Source organism: Microcebus murinus, chromosome 5 (assembly GCF_040939455.1).
Source record: "Microcebus murinus isolate Inina chromosome 5, M.murinus_Inina_mat1.0, whole genome shotgun sequence".
Classification (NCBI taxonomy): domain Eukaryota; kingdom Metazoa; phylum Chordata; class Mammalia; order Primates; family Cheirogaleidae; genus Microcebus; species Microcebus murinus.
Window position 1 is genome coordinate 98,767,074 of NC_134108.1, and position 17,904 is coordinate 98,784,977.

The 17,904-nt window shown below is 40.1% G+C and overlaps 1 protein-coding gene and 1 long non-coding RNA gene across 3 annotated transcripts in view; both read left to right on the forward strand.

Annotated features, from left to right (window-relative positions):
* RCAN2 (regulator of calcineurin 2) overlaps positions 1-17,904 on the forward strand; it is a 263,983-nt gene that overhangs the window by 128,530 nt on the left and 117,549 nt on the right. The gene's annotated exons all lie outside the window — the stretch shown is intronic.
* LOC105866834 (uncharacterized) lies at positions 718-12,080 on the forward strand. 2 transcript variants are annotated; one of them, XR_012919317.1, is made up of 3 exons: positions 718-7,175; positions 9,415-9,787; positions 11,930-12,080. It is a non-coding gene; the product is annotated as an uncharacterized LOC105866834 (long non-coding RNA). The 2 variants fall into 2 exon arrangements; XR_001152038.3 differs by having other exon boundaries at positions 725-7,175; positions 9,415-9,662.

The following is a 17,904-nucleotide window of genomic DNA, read 5'->3' on the forward strand; positions in this document are numbered from 1 at the left end:
AGTCAAGAATGGCCAACAAACATATGAAGAAATGCTCAACATCTCTAATCATCAGGGAAATGCAAATCAAAACCACAATGAGATATCACTTAACCCCAGTGAGAATGGCCTTTATCAAAAAATCTCCAAACAATAAATGCTGGCGTGGTTGCGGAGAGAGAGGAACACTCCTACACTGCTGGTGGGACTGCAAACTAGTTCAACCTCTGTGGAAAGCAATATGGAGATACCTTAAAGCGATACAAGTGAATCTACCATTTGATCCAGCAATCCCATTGCTGGGCATCTACCCAAATGATCCAGTGACACTCTACAAAAAAGACACCTGCACTCGAATGTTTATAGCAGCACAATTCATAATTGCAAGGCTGTGGAAACAGCCCAAGTGCCCATCAATCCAAGAATGGATTAATAAAATGTGGTATATATATACCATGGAGTACTATTCAGCTCTAAGAAACAACGGTGATATAGCACATCTTATATTTTCCTGGTTAGAGCTGGAACCCATACTACTAAGTGAAGTATCCCAAGAATGGAAAAACAAGCACCAGATATATTCTCCAGCAAACTGGTATTAACTGAGTAGCACCTAAGTGGACACATAGGTGCTACAGTAATAGGGTATTGGGCAGGTGGGAGGGGGGAGGGGGGCGGGTATATACATACATAATGAGTGAGATGTGCACCATCTGGGGGATGGTCATGGTGGAGACTCAGACTTTTGGGGGGAGGGGGGGAAATGGGCATTTATTGAAACCTTAAAATCTGTACCCCCATAATATGCCGAAATAAAAAAAAAAAAAAGTCAAGCTCCTATCCAATAGCTCCCTGTTCCTTTATATTCCTATAGACTGTCCCTCTGCAGCTACTCCCTTTGGCTCCCTGTCCACAGAGATTTCAGCTTATTCCACTTTGATTTCCAGTCTCATGACAGGTACCTCTCCTTTCTCTCGCCCTTCCCCTAGGCGAGAGTCCCCCCACCCCCTTCACTTCTTATACTCTGGGCCTGCTGTGCAGCCAAATTGATTTTCGCTCTGCCATGTCGGGGCTGCAATCCATACGGAGCTTCTGGAAGCTCAGAGGTGTTTGGGAAACACTGGCATTGGCTTGGAACAAGATCTTAGCCTGAAGCCACTTTGTGATTCAAGGAGCATCCAGATGTTCCGACATAAAACCCTCTTGCTATGCAGAGTTGGATTGTTTTTCTGAAAATCCAGGTCAAGTTTTACACATCCATGGGGGTAAGGGGGAGGCCTGCCGGTTATACCATCATTCCTCAAACACCACCGTGCAAAGTTCATGAGCATTTTGAAACATGCACTAGAACCATATTTAAGAGTCTGTTTCTCCCTCCATTATCAACAGGTAAGCCACCTTTCTGGATTCTTCCCCACTGTAGCAAGGTGAAAGTTCATCGGATGGAACCAGTACAGATTTTGGTTCATTTGGCTATGGGATGCCAAACAGATGGCTGATTGACCAGTTAAAAGCAAAACGTTTCAGTTGTTTTTGCACCTGGTAAGCCCAACCTCTGCTCCCTTTTATCCTCAAATTCTTAGAACAAGGATGTCTTCTTCAAAGTAGTTCCTCGGAAAGTTTTTTTTTATCTCCCTCTCTTATTTACATCAATCAGCCTGAAGAATCTTAGAAAACATTTTTTAAAATGTTAAAAAAAATACATCCAACTCTCTTTAAACCCAGGTCTCCTAAGGCCATGGTGTAAAAAGTGTGGTTCACAGACCCACAGCACCTGCATTCTCTGGGAGCTCATATGAAGTGCAGACTCACAGACCCTATCCTAGAATTTTCATTTTAGCAGGATCCCCTGGGGGGAATCTTATCACGTTAAAGTTTGAGAAACACTAGATGTAGGAAAGGTAGCAATTTTCCAGAGTCTATTTAGTAGGTAAAACAAAGGGTTAGGACTTGTGTGTGGCATGAAGGACAAGAGAGAGAGAGTGGAAAGTGCCTGGGCTTTGGGGTCAGACACAGCCAGGTTCAGATCTTGGGTCATGTTCCTCTAGCTCTGGGAATTTAGATAAAGGATCTAATATTTCACTCTGTCATCTGTATATTGTAACTTCTGTTATCAAACTCTTTTTTTTTTTTAGCAAGAATCACTAATAAATAGGAGATACTCACCCGGAGGTGATGCTTAATACATGTTAATCTCCTCATCCATCACACACCATGTGCCTCTTCCTCATTCTTGATGAAGTTTTGTCTTTTGACCATCCCAAGTCTTCCACCCCAGAGCGTGATTATGTACTTTTTACATATTTAGGCATAGTTTCAATGTTTCTAAATATATATGTCCAGAAAAAATAATATAAATAACCCAGGTCGTAAAAATATAAATAGTTTAAAGATGCTGATGAAATGTAGTGGAGAGTTCTGATAGAATTTGGAAAGAATTTATTGATGAAATCAGCACATGCTCCAATATTTCTGCCGCCTTGTGATTTAACTGACAAATAGCTCTAGGCTCTAGGCCAAATGTTGACAGCGATGAAGTATATCTTTGCTGTCTTCTCTCTTCTCAGGCCATCATCATCTTTGCATTTCAGAGCCCAGTCACTAGCTCTATATCACACTCCAGCTGCCCAGAAGCTGCCTGCAGGGCTGATTCTGGCAGCCCTGGGCTAGTCTTTTCCCCCATCTGATTATTCCTCGCCAACAAAAATTACTTGTTCTGAATTCTGTACTGGCCTATGTCAAAGTCAGGTGCCCATTATGCTTTAGGGCGGTGATTTCCAAAAGGTGATTTCCGGATCACCGGCAGCATGAGCTGGAACTTGTTAGAGGTGCAAATTCCCATTCCCTGTGCTAGACCTGAAAAATCGGAACCTCCAGGGAGAGAGCCCAGAAGTTTGTGTTTTAATAAGCCTTCCAGGTGATCCTGATGTCCTCAAATGTGGGAACCCACTGCATTGGAACCAACTAGAAGAGACTGTGGGACTGTAAACACAGCAGGAAGAGTCCCTTAGCTGTAATAGTCCCCTAGACATCACCTGGTTTAGTGGTTCTCCACCCTGGCTGGGTATTGGAATCACCTGACAGTTGTAAAATCTACTGATGTTTAGGTCTCACCCCTGGACATTAGGATTTCGTGTGGCCTGGGCATTAGGCTTTCTCTTATCCCCCAGGTGATTCTAAAGCACAGCCAGAGCTGAGAACCACTGATCAAGTCACTGGCAGCGTATTCACATCCCTGGGAGCTCTAATGATACTACTGCAGTACCTATCCCTGGACCCTATCCCAGACCAATTGAAACTAAATTTCATAGGGCCTGGACATCTTCTGTAGGTTGTAAAAAGTCGTCTTCCCCGATATACGAGGAGGTAGAGAATCATTTGTCAAGTTTAATGCCCTGGCTTTGTAGATGAGGTAACGTCAAAAACTTCTCTGCAGAAGTCCATGCTCAGGGATCAGAACATGCTGACATTCCTACTCCTCCTGGGCATTCACATTTTAACTGGGGACATGTCAAACAAGGCTAGAGATGCTGGGGGGAGGTGGAGAATCCCAGGCCCTTCCATAATCTTTGGAGATATGGAGGGGCCTGGTGCCTTCCCCCACTAAGCAAAGTGTCTTCCCTTCCTCTCTCCCTCCTACCTGAGCAAGCTGCCGCAGGGAAGCCCTTGTAAATAAATTGTGCTCATGATAGTTAGTGGGAAGGAGGCCCCAAATACACAATGTAATCATTATTGGAGTATATTTTCCATTGATTTGATAAATTTTGTTTTACCCCATAGGGTTTACACAAGTAGGAGAAAGGATTTCTGCAGCAGGGTCTAATGTGGTTTTAAAATGCCACAACCATCATTCCTAGGACCACAAAAGTGCTTTTGCCTAGATAAATGTCATCCTAGACCTAGGGCATCACCGGGATTATAGCGTTATTGAATTTTCCATCTGCACCTCTAATTTGCATGTTGTAAAAATAAACTAAAGATTTTATACAAAAATTAGTTCTGAGGTGACCGGATAGATTTTTCCAGTTCACATGAAGCCAGCGTGTCCTCCGGTGAGGGAAAGGAAAGATAATATCTTGCCTGGAAGCTGGAAGAGACATCACCTGAATCTCTCCCTGCCCAGGACAAGGTGAAAGCAGAACTGCATTGAGTAAATGCAGTTTACTTGTCCCAGCTGCCTCTGTATGTTGTCTTCATGTCCCAAGCAATTTGCAATTCCCATTGCTAACTCCTGCCAGGGTTTTGGTACCTGAGTTAAAAAGTTCTTATGAACATTTAAAACCATCCCCACTTCAACACTTAACTAGCTTTGTGACCTTGGACATATCAACCTCTCTGGGCTTCTGCTTCCAAATCTCTAAAACACAGAGAACACTAGTATCAACATTACAGAGTTCTTGAGTGGAATGCACGAGTGGTCATGGGTTTTAAAGCACTCAAGGCCTGGCCTGCAGTGAACAATATATAAATGCTTGATGTTTTATTACCATCAAACACATTTCCTATTGCCATCTTCTCCAAACATAAGGAAAACAACTGACCAGTAGTAGCCATTTTCATGGAAGACAATTTTTCCTCTGACCAGGGGTTGGATGAAGATGGGTCAGGGGTGATTCAAGTGCATTACATTTATTGTGTACTTTGTGTATATTATTGTTACATTGTAATATATAATGAAATAATTATATAACTCACCATACGTTGGGGACCCCTGTCTTAGAGGGGAGAGGGCCACAGACAGCATTACAAACAACTTATAAAAGAGGATGTCAAGGGCTGGCATGGGGGAGCCACCGGCCTGGGTGGTAGGCTTGATTGACAAGAAGAGCCAGAGCCTCATTCCTGGCCTCCTGTTCAGGGTCCAGAGTGGCTTCTGCTAAACACTGCAGCAGCCTCTATTAAAGGGCTTCTAGAATTTAATAGGGATCCATGAGCCACTTGTTTCTGCATCTTCCTTGGGAGAAGAATAGCTTCATCATATTCTCAAAGTGGTCTTTGATCCAAAATAGATAAATAAGCAGTTTTCAAGCCCTTTGTGATATAAGAGGTTTACTTTAAAATTCCATTCATAATAATTAGTAGACATGTTTGTGGGGCATTAAAGAAATAATTGTTACATTACTATGCCCATTCTATAAGTCAAAAGTATGACATGTTGAGTAATGATTAAAGGCTTTATGCCATAATGTGTTGTATTTCTACCACTATGAGCAATTACTGGGAAATTCTCAGGGCTAGCTAATGTCCATTCCAGTATAATCTAGGAGTTATTTACAAAGTTAACATAACTTTCCACCTGACACATACATAATCTTTCCCCTGAGAAGTCTCTGCAGGTTTCCTAGAATATTAGAAAACTCATAATAAATATTTTGGTCAGCGAGTCAAATGTGCTATATTAGTATTAATATAGTAAGCTATACATGGGGAGATGGTGACACATTTAAACAGTGGGTGGCTAATTAGACAAAATCAGGGACTATCTACCTTGGCCTCACTCTGCTATCACCTGGAAGCTTTAAAAAAGACTGATTTCTAGAGTCCAATCCTTGGAGATCTGATTTAATTGGTCCAGAGTATGGTCTCTACACTAGCATTTTTTTAGGACTTTTTATTTTGAAAAAATTACAGACTTCACAGGCAGTTGCAGAGATAATGCAAAGAGGTCCCTTGTACCCTCTCCTCAATTTTCCCCAGTGGTAACATCTCACGTAACTATAGCCCAACATCACAGCCAAGAAATTGATATGGGAATAATAACGTTAACTAGAAGACCACAGAACTTATTTAGATTTCACCAGTTTGAGCTTCAGGACTTTTTAAAGCTCCCCAGGTGATTGCACTAAATAATCAGTGTTGAAAACCTCTGCCCAAAGTGCTGTTTAAGGTTCCTTCTATCCATGACTCAAGGATTCTGTACACACATATGCACATATAGTAAAACAGCAACACATAGCACACATACACGCATGTGTGCAAGTGTACACCATCCATACACATTCTAAAAACTTGAGTCTTTCAATAACAGATTACAGGATTAAAGTGACTGACATTTAAAAGCAAACTTACCTGGCGGAAAACTGCATTTGACGATTATACAAAATATATCCTGATTTAGATCCTATGTCAAACAAAAGATGTCTGCCATACCTGAGAAGGTAAACTAGGGTTTATGACTCCCAGACTTAAAGTCCATATCATTAGTGAGAAGAAAATTCCGTGGGTTTTGAAAATGTCATTTATAGACACAACTTGGGCTTTAAAGTCTGATAACATGGTAAGATACTTCTTGCATGAATAATTATATATATAAAATTCCCATTTATCATGCTCCAAATGCATGTAAACAGCTGCTGTTCGCTGTAAATAAATCAGTGTTTCCTTCTCTGCCGCCTGGGAAATTAAACACCGTCCTGGGCAAATTTCCATACTTTTTCTCTTTAAAAAGAGTTGAAATAGGTATTAATCAGGGAAGCAGTGGGAGTAATGAATAACCCATACATCTCATCCTAGCATCTCCTCTCCGATATCAATGGTGAGGTTAAATAGGGACATTTGTAACCGTAACACTCTCCAAGCCAAACTTGAGTCAGGATACAGAAACTTGCCCTCACCTTATACAAAAAGGACATTTCTCCATATTTGGGATGAAACTTTCATCACGATAATGGAGAAAACTTGTCATGGTGTCTTCTGGGATTTATTTACTAAGGGTTGTCTGTTCATGATCCGTCAGATTCCACCTGCTCCCACCTGCACCTGCCCTGTTATCTATGCACCAATGTGGTAAGATCTTTGAGATATTCAGAAAGCAGAACAGTGCCTGCAGGTTTCGGGTGTCGAATGGGCGACTCTCGTCTTCAGAGGCCTCCCCGGCCTCCCTTTCTCCATGTCTTCTTCCTTTTCAGTGACAGAGCCTCTCGCTCCCTGATCCCGCCCAGGTGCTCAGTGTCCCCATGTTACCCTGACAACTTCCTGTTCCTGGCCGGGAGCCTGGATCTCCCTGGGGAATTTTACTTGGATGCGTTCCATGAAGTCATAGAGCACAGCGAGTGTTTGAGTCAGAGTTTTGAGAATATTCTTTCCACTTAACATTCTGGGCAGAGGTTCGGGTCTGGGATGGCCTTTACAGGAGCCCAGCAACGCTGCTGATGTCCCTTGGGAGGGGGCTACTGCGGCCCCCTGCTCCTGGTTAGGTAACTGTCCCGCTCTGGTCGTGGATTCCTACAGTCAGCCCTGGGAAGGGAAGGAGGATAGGATGGGGTGGAGGGAAAGAGGCCATTCTCGGAGATTTTGGTACAAATAATCATTCTCTTCTCTTTATTCCATCTATTGATCCTTTTTTTAAAAAAAAAAAAAACGTAATTAGCTGTGAGCTCGTAGAACCCTGAGTAAAGTCATTTGGACATGTTGATTACCATAAATCAACTGGGTTAAGACAACAATATTTTGGGTGTTCACCACATCAAGCATTTCCTGTATATAGAGAAGATAATCAACTAGTTAGCATGATTTCAGAGATCCCAGGAGAGGCCTCCCTGAGAATTTCCTTAGCCCAGTGAGGAGTGGCTTAATGGAACACCTTAACGTACACTTTTGTGCTCATGGCTTATGCTGGGGGTGGGAGGGAGCTTTTGGAATCCAGTTAAATTCTGAGATACGTAAGATTATTTTAAAGGCAAGATTCCTACATGTACAGCTTAACGGGAGGTATCTGACCATTCTAGAAGCAAGCAGTGAACAGGGGCAGGGCTAAAGCGCAAAGAACACTCTACGCACGCTGAGTTCCTGTGGACATAGGGAACTCTGGAGGCTGGAGCCACGGAAAAATGTCACCCTCCTCTCAGTGTGCTGGCTTTCCAACCACCCCACCCTATTTATCAAAATAAATAAAAGCAACCTAACCCTGTGGTTCCCAACTCCCAGGCCGAGATCCGGTTGGGTCCATGGCCTGTTAGGAACTGGGCCACTCATCACTGCCTGAGTTCTATGCTTGCCCAGACCCTCACCCCACTGCCACATCCGTGGAAAAATTGCCTGCCATGAAATCCATCCCTGGTGCTGAAAAGGTTGGGGACTGCTGATCTAACAGCTCCCCGGACCATGTAGGATTGCATGCAGGTGTGCTTTGTTTTTTGTTCATCCATCACTGCCAGTGCTATTTATTGCCTGGGTTCCACTGAATCACTTACTTTCCTGTCCTAGAGCTGGCCTATTTTGCCAGCTATTTTGCGGCGGTGTGTGCTGCTCACTAGAGGAGCTATTAAGTTTCTCACCTGTGCATCTTGTGAGAGCTGCAGCTAGAAGATAAAGCTCCTTGGGGTGTGGAGCGTGGGTACGCGCTAGAATTTCAAGGACGACGTGGCTTCCTGCAAACCCCTGCTACAGAGTCTAGATTAGAATCAGAATGAAACCTCCACGCTAGCTGTCCTTGTAGGTTTCAGCGGTCCACCAAAACAAGACACATTCCAGGCCTGAAACATTTAGACTCGGATGCTACATCATTACCAGGTTTTATGTGCTGAGTTAAAACTCACATATCACAGAGAAATGCCTGAAAGGGAACAGAAAGCTTTGGCTGTGAATTGTCAAGTGCTGGAAGGATTCTGTACCTTGGAAACAGCTGACAGGAGCTAGCCAAGGTGTAAAGAAATGAGCTTTGGGGCCAGACCTACCTGGGTTAATATCCTGGCCTCATTGACCTCATTTAGGTGACTCTTGGAGAGTGATTTAACCTCTGCATTGTATTTAGTATTTCATAATTCCACTGTGCTGAGTATTGATCCTACAGGTATAATGATAATAACTAGGATGTACGCCAGGCCCTTTTTGGGTCACTTTACATGTGTTAACTCATTTAAGCCTCCCAAGAATCCTAGAAGGCAGTACTGTTATCACTCACTGGAAACTGAGGCACACAGAGGATGACTTGCCCAAGGTCAAGTCAAGTATTCTCGTAAGAGGCAGTGTACCACACACACGGTTAAGTGGATGGACTCTAGTCACAATTTTTGAGTTTAATTCCTAGCTCTACTGTTAACTAGCTGTGTAAAGGGTTTAGGATGGTGCGTGACACCTAAAAACTCCTAGGTTATATTTTACTCCAAGGGAAATAGTGTCTTTCCTGATGTTATTGATGCAAGCAGCGTCTGCTGTTTTCAAAGTAATTTCTAATTGCAGAAACAAGAGCTGTTTCTGCTTTCTGCAGAAACAAGAGCTGCTCAATTCCTTAAGCAGCAGTGACTCCTATATATCCTTTTCAGTGGCTTTATTCAGCCCCTAGCTTGCCTCAGCATGTAAAGAATTAGATCGGTTTTGCCATTTCTATTCTTGGAATAGAGAGTCGAATGCCCAGAAATAATGTGATTTATATCAAATGGTTCTCCTCAATTGCTGTGTCTCCAGGATCACTCTCTCCTCTCCCCTACTGTGCAGCTCGTGGATCTGCCTGCCCCAGACCCGGAAGGACCTGTCTTCATCATGACACGGCCCCTCCGCCATCTGCTCTCTAGACACGCCTGTCCAGCCCGCTCACAAACCAAGTGAAATCTCTTAACACCGACCATTGCCCTGGAAGAGAATCTAGAAATGAGATGTACACTGCAGTACACTATCCCTTGGTCTTGTTCAATATCAGGTTTTTGCTCCCATTTCTAGCTCTCCTCGACCTCATTAGTCATCAGGTATTTATTGAGGGGCTACTGTGTGCCATACTCTTTAATAGATGCTATAGCTGCAGTCTGGAAGCAACCACTGATGCTCCTGCCCTCGTGGATCTTATATTCTAATAGAGAAAACCAATGAAACAGTAAGCACATACATGATGTGATAGGTGGTTCTAAGTGCCATTGGGAGAACCAAGGCAGGGTGAGGTGTTAGAGGGTGGGGCCAATGGTGTCAAGTGCAGGGGCCAGGGCCAGGTGAAGCAGGTTGTTATAGACCACGATGAAAATTTTGGATCTTGTTCTCAGTGTAATAGGAAGCCCCTGAGAGATTGAGGGCAGGGAATGATGTGAACTGATCGGCTGTTTAAAAGGAATATTATCCTGGCTTCTATGTGGGAATAGACTGTATGGGAACCAGAGGGGAAGCTGGGAAACTACTCAGGAGGCTCTGGCATCAGTCCAGGTGAGACAAGATGACAATCTGAACCAGGGTGATATAGGGGAAGAGGCAAGAATGGTCAGATCTGAGACAGACTTTGACAGTTCAGTGACCAGGACTTACAGATGGGTTGGACGTGAGTAGGAGATAAGAGAAGAACCAAGGAGGGCTCCAGGGTGGACAGTGCTGCCCCTCCCTGAGAGGGCATCTGTTCACTTGTGCTGCTATCTGTGGATATCTTGCTTTCCTACTGGATTTAAAGTTCCTTTGAGATCAGGAATTCTCAGCTATTCTGTTGTCCCCACCTCTTTTTCTTCTCTTACTAGTGACTCTCATGCTACTTTACATGTAGTAAGTGCACAAAAAAGGCTGTGAAACAAGTACCGTGTTTCTCCAAAAATAAGACCTACCCATAAAATAAGCCCTGGCAGGATTTCTAAGCATTTGCACAATAGAAGCCCTACCCCGAAAATAAGACCTGGTGATGGGCGTGGCTAAGCAGTGCATCTGCACAACCCATGCATTTCGTCCTGGAGCGGTAAAGAAGACGAGCAGCCCTTCTCAACTGCCCCATGAGAGCCCTATTGCTCGACATGAGAGATTGGGGCCAATGGTTCTAAAGGAAACAGAGTCACAAGAAATTCAGGATGGAATTCGGGGTTTGGAGAGTTATGATGATGTTCCAGAAGAAGACGACTTAACTATATTTGAATAAATGTAGATTGTTGTATCGTACTTAAAAGAAATAACACATCCCCTGAAAATAAGCCCTAGGATGACTTCTTGAGGAAAAATAAATATAATACCCTGTCTTATTTTCGGGGAAACACAGTAAGTATAATGCGTAAGATATTTATTAGTAAATAAATGTCCCTAAATTTTAATATTTGTTCTGGATTTGCTGTATGGCTTAGGGAAAATGGCTCACTTTCTGACTCAGTTATCCTGTTGTGAAATGGGACTACTCATGCCTTTGGAATGGAAATGCAGTATCTATGTACTTAATGGTAGGTGGCAAATGACTTGGGGATATGGTATGGAGAGTCCTCAGTTATATGCAGTAATGGAGAAAGCATAATGGGAATACTCTGGGGAAAATGTCTTCCCGAGGTGTCATTTAATATCATGCACTTCAGACTTGGAAGGCATGTTGTTCCCACCTGCTCATGCCACTGGCAGACACTACAGACTGCTCTTCCCTAGGAGGTCTGGAAATGGCCTCAAAGCCTTTCTCAACATAGCATGCCAAGGTGTCATTCCTACCGGGCCCTTCCCCTCCTCTGATAGTGGAGGAAATTAGGGCCCAGAGATAATAAATGACTGTCAGTAACTCACCAAGTTAAGTGAGCAGTGGGGACAAAACCAGAGCCTGAATCTGAACCCTGATTCCCAGTGACAGAATGGTCAGGGCTCCAGGAGCAGGTGACAGGAAGAGGCTGAAGGGACAGGAGAAGGGGGGCAGGGGGACGTGGGGCTACAGATCAGCAGGGAGGCAGAAAAGCTCCTGAGAATGGTCTTGGAAGAGAGAGGGGGCCCGGAGCCCTTCAGCTCAGTAGATATTTCCATACCACAGAGGAAAGGCAGGCTATGGTCTAGGATTCTTGTTTCTTATGACTATTTAAGGATAAAGGTCGTATGCAATTAAATCATGGAAGTTGTGATCTGGCATACTAATCCTGCACTTGATTGTGGATTTTTCCCTCTTTATTAAATACTCGAAGAATTAAAAAGCACGCTCTCATTGCCTGCTGAGACTGGGTTCTGTCACCTAGATAAGCCACAGAATGGCTGTTTAACTTCCTCAACACAGAAAGTGACACTAATGTTATTTCGATTGTTTTACTAGGTGCACCATCGCTGGAAATCTGGTCTTTATGGTTAAAAACGATGGCTGCTTCCATTTAAATCACAATACAGTGTTCTGCTCAGATCCTACAAAAAGCCAAGCTACCCTCTCCAGAGTTTGAACAATAAAAGGTCTCGCTTATTTATTCTCACACAGACTTGATTTACTCATTAATATGCCAAGAAAGAAATATGGCTATTGTTCTCTGAACAAGTTTCTCTTACACAGATAATCTCTTTGTGAGTCAACCCAAATGTTGTATGTGAGAATGATATATAAGCTGAATTTTCCCCTGGTTGAAACCTGGACACTTTGAACAATGACTGGTTTTCTTTTTATTTTTGTTATTTCAGCATATTATAGGGGTACAAATGTTAAGGTTATGTATATTGCCCTTCCCTCCACCTTGAGTTAGAGCTTCAAGCGTGACCATCCCCCAGACGGTGCACATCGTACTCATTATGTATGTATGTAACCCATCCCCTCCTCCCCCCTCCCATCTGCCAGACACCCGATAAATGTTATTCCTATATGTCCACTTAGGTGTTGATCCGTTAACACCAATTTGCTGGTGAGTACATGTGGTGCTTGTTTTTCCGTTCTTGGGATACTTAGTAGAATGGGCTTCAGCTCTATCCAGGAAAATACAAGAGGTGCTATATCACCATTGTTTCTTATAGCTGAATAGTACTCCATGGTATACATATACCATATTTTATTAATCCACTCATGTATTGATGGACGCTTCGGTTGTTTCCACATCTTTGCAATTGTGAATTGTGCTGCTATAAACATTTGAGTGCAGGTGTCTTTTTCATACAGTGACTTTTGTTCTTTTGGGTAGATGCCCAGTAATGGGATTACTGAATCAAATAAATGCTAGATCCACTTGTATCGCTTTAAGGTATCTCCGTATTGCTTTCCACAGAGGTTGAACTAGTTTGCAGTCCCACCGGCAGTGTAGGAGTGTTCCTATCTCTCCACATCCATGCCAACATTAAATACTTTACATCTGAATTTACTTAACCCAGAGTAAATCTGGGCTCTTGGGCCTAAAAGCAGTGACTCAGTCTGAAGAATTACCATATACCTAACACCAATGCCATTTTCTTCATGTTGTGACCTAATGTGAAGGGCATGCTATTGGGAGGAGGGTGATCCAGATTCTGGGTGTGATTCTGTCACTATCTTGATGCACATCCACCCAGGAGGAGGAAGAACTCAATTTTCCCATCTAGAAAATGCAGGTATAGGATCAATTAATTTCAAATCTTCTCCAGAGAAACATCATTGTATGAACTATGATATTATCTGAATTTTTCCTTAAACGACTGATTGGGATTTTCCCCCCATTATTAAAGTGACCCAATTACATTACAAATGATTTGGAAAATACAAAAGAAAAAGAGTAAACCAATATTACTACCATCACTCCGATGCAGAAGAACTACTAATACTTTGGTGAATTTCTTTTCAGGCCTCTTATATGTATGTATGTTACATACAATAATGGGATATGACTATATACATAATTTACTAAACTTATATCTTTTCCCATGACATTAATTCCTTTGAGAATATACTTTTAATTGATGCATAATATCGCACCCCATAGATTTATCATAATTAATTAGTCCCTAATGGCTGGACAAATATCATTTTTATTAGCATTTTTTTACTATTATAATTCTTGCACATGAATATTTATCTACATTGCTATTGATTTGTTTGAAGATATTTCTACATCTATTACCAGTGAAAGATCATGCATTTATTTTAATGTCTATCAAATTTTGACAACAGGATTAGGCTACCTTCATAAAATGAGTTGGGAAGTGTTTCTTCTTTCTTTGTTTCCTGAAAAAGTTTGTAAAATTTGTGCATAATTCATTGATATTACATTTTCCTACTTTGAATATAGACATTTAAAACTATAAGTTTCCCTCTGAGCACTGGGTTAGCTGGATCCCACAGAGTTTGATATATTGTTTCATTATCATATGATTTAAAATATTTTTTTAAATTTCCCTTTAGATTTCTTATTTGAAGAGTAAAGTTTTATTTCTAAATACCTGTGGTTTCTAGATTTCTTATTTTTATTGATTTCTAACTTAATTTCCTTGTGGCTGGAGAACATATTCTTTGTCAGCAATTATCAACATTTTTGGTCATACCACCTTTGCACCATTAAAATTATGAAGATCTCAAGAGCCTTTGTATATGTGGATTATATCATTTATATTTACCATATTAGAAATTAAAGCTGAGAGGTTTAAAAAATCAATTTATTTTAAAATAGCATGTTAATACAAATAACATTATTCTGGAAACAGCTATATTTTCCAAAACAAACAAAAAATAGTAAGAAGAATGACAAACTGCTTTAGTGTCTGACTTGATTAAAAAACAACTAGATTTTCACATTTGCTTCTTCATTCAATCTGTTGTGATATCGCATGTCACTCAGCCTCTGGAAAATTCCACTGTGCACTTATGAAAGAATGAGCATGAAAAAGGCAAATAATGTCTCACTGTTTTGAAAATAGTTTTGACCTTATGGACCTCCTGAAGGGGTTTCAGGGACCCCCATAGGTTCCCTGGATCATGTTTTGGGAAATTCTGATGTGCATGATTTTTCAGTCTTTTTCAATCTATTAAGACTTGTTATATAGTCCAACATATAGTCTATCATGGCAAATGTTCTATATACATCTGAAAAGAATGTATATCCTGCAGTTGTTATATACAGTGTTTTATAAATATCAATTACATCAAGTTGGTTTGTAGAGTTGTTCAAATCTTCTTTATCTTTCTGATTAATTTTTCTATCAATTTCTGAGAGACAGTTGTTAAAATATCCAAGTGTGATTGTAGATCTGTACTTCTCTCTTTAGTTCTGTCAAATTCTGCTTCATGTATTTTGAATTTTTGTTATTAGGTCCATTCACATGCAGGATTATTAACATTTTCTTGATTTGAAAATTATAAAATATTTATGTCTTTATCTCTGGTAATTCTGTTTGTCTTAAAGTCTACTTTGTTTGATATTATAGACACACTAAGTTTCTTCTTATGTTTACCATTTGCATGGTTTATATTTTTCTAATTTTTACATTCAATCAGCCCATGTCTTTAGATTCAAAAATATATTTATATATTAATATTTATATAGCTATAGTATATATTTGTAAAATATTATATCATTTATGTATCTATTAGTATAAATATTAAAGAGAGAAAGAAAGAATGAGAAAAATTCTTATTTTTTATCCAGTCTGATAATTTCTGCCTTTTAATTAAATGTTTACAATCTATTTGCATTTAAAGTAATTATCAGTATGGTTGAGTTTAAGTCTGTCATTAGGTATTTGTTTTCTGTTTGTTCCATCTGTTCTGTATTCCTTTGTTCCTCCTTTTCTGCCTTCCTTTGGGTAAATTTTTTTTCGTATTCCATTTGATCTTTTCTTTTGACTTTTTAGCTAATCCTTTGTTATTTTTTAATAGTTGCTCTAGACTAGAGACTATAATACACATCTTTAACATGTCATAGGTTACCTTTAATATATAACTTCACAAAGTGAAAGCGTCACATAGTATAACTTCATCCACGTCCCCATTTGTGCTCTTGGTGTCATGTATTTTATTTGTACCCATACTGTAAGCCTCACAATTCATTATTATTATTTTGCTTTGAATGATTGATAGTCTTTTAAAGGATTTTAAAATAAATATAATAAGAAGATCCTGTCTATTTACCCATGAAATTACCCCTCTGGTACTCATCATCTCTTCAACCAATCTTGGTTTCCATTGGGTATTATTCCCTTCAGTCTAAAGAATACATTAAAAAAAAAAATTCCTAGTAGCTCAGATGTACAGTAGGTGATTTCTCTCAGCTTGTGTTTTCCTGTTGAGAATATTTTTTATTTTGTCTTTACATTGTTTCATAACGTTATTAAGGTACAAATTAAATATCATAACATCTATCCATTGTAAGTGTACAATTCAATGATTACTAGTAAGTTTGAAGAATTGTACAACCATCATCACAATCCAATTTTAGAATAGTTTCATCCTCCAAAAAGTCCCTCATGCCCTTTTGCAGGCAATTATCTTTTTTTACTCCCAGTTTGGGAGTTTTGCTTTCACCAACATGTCATGTAAATGGAATCATGCAATCTGTGGTCCTTTGCTTCTTTTAGCATAATGTTCTTGAGGTTCACCCATATTATAGCATGTCTGTAGTTTATTCCTTTTTATTGGTGAATATAGTAAGTATATTTGTAAGAATAAACTACATCTTGAATGTAGTTCAACATTCATACATTTGTATGAATAAACTCATTGTATGAATAAACTACATTTTGATTATTCACCGGTTGATGGACATTTGTACTTGTTTCTACATTTTGGCTATTATAATAATGCTGCTGTGAGCATTTATAGCAAGTCTTTGTGTCAACCAAAATATGTCTTCATTTCTCTTGGATAGATACCTAATAGTGGAATTCCTGGGTCATATGTTAAAATGATGGTTAATTTTTTAAGATAATATCAAATGGTTTTCCAAATCATCTGCACCATTTTACATTCTCACCAGAAATATATGAAAGTTTGGCTTCATATTTGAAGGTCAACTTTTACTGGATATAGAAATCTAGGTTGATAATTTATCTTCTTTCTTTCTTGACTTTCAAATGTGATATTTTATTGTATCCTGACCACTGTTTTTCTCATAAGAAGTCAGTCATAATTATTATTGTTGTTTTTATGTATATAATGCTTTTTTCTTTTCTTGCTTTCTAATATTGTCTCTTTAATTTTGAATTTTAGGAGTTTATGACACATCTAGGTGTGACACATCTTGGAGTTTGAAGAGCTTCTTGAATTTATACATTGATATCTTTAATTAATTTGAGGAATGTCTTGGCTATTCTTTCTTTATATATTAATATCTCTTCTGCATCATACTCTCTCCCTTCTACTTTTAGGACTCTAATTATACATATTTAGAATATTTCATTTTGTCCCACAGATCTCTTTTTCTCTATTTTAAGTTTGGTCTGGATAAAGTATTGGCTCTATAGCCTTGCTTTTTGGCTGTGACTCTTGGGATTCTAATCCATCATTCTAGCCCACGTGAAACCATGAAAGTTTTCTATGAGTTCATCTGGTTTCTACTTACACCTGTCTATGGTGGGTTCCGCTTTCTCTCACAACTACACTAAGGATGAAAGCAAACATGTACTTCCCCTTCCATGGGAAGGGCTCATTGCTTTATGGAATTTAGTTCATTTAGGTTTCTCTTTCATCAGCTTCCTGGGAGGGGGGGGGCTGTTAAAAAATCTACATTTGTGTAGTTTGACTTATTCTTGTTGAGAGAGTTGTACAATGGTTTCCTGCAACTCTCTACATTTAAATGAAAGTGGATGTCAGTCAGTCAGTCAGTCAGTCTCTCTCTCTCTCTCTCTCTCTCTCTCTCTCTCTCTCTCTCTCTCAAGGCTCTTATGTGCTAGAAAGTTTGTTCCAGGTTACATTTTCACCAACAGGATATTGAAAGGTAGATTTACGTTCTACCAAAAATAACAACAAAGATGATTTAAATGCATATCCCAGAGCTATGCTTATTAAAAACTTCCTCCTTGATAAGTTGATTTATGATTCCACTGCTTGGATTCTACATCTTTTTCCACCTTGCCTTCCATACCAGGTGTCCCAATGACACCGCACAAAGAAATCTCCAGCCAAAGGTATAATATTAACACTTTGATAGAGCGTTTGCCTCGAGACTCTTTCTTCTTACCTATTCCTGTGCCAAGGCTGGCTCACCTAGAAAGTAACCTGAAAGTCTCCTTATTCTCTTGAGCCTAGAGCCAGTCTCCCATAGCCAGATTTTTTTGACACTTGACCACTATGGAACCACTCCAAAGACATAGGACTATCTCAAAGAAAAAGTGTGACTCCTCAAAGCTCTA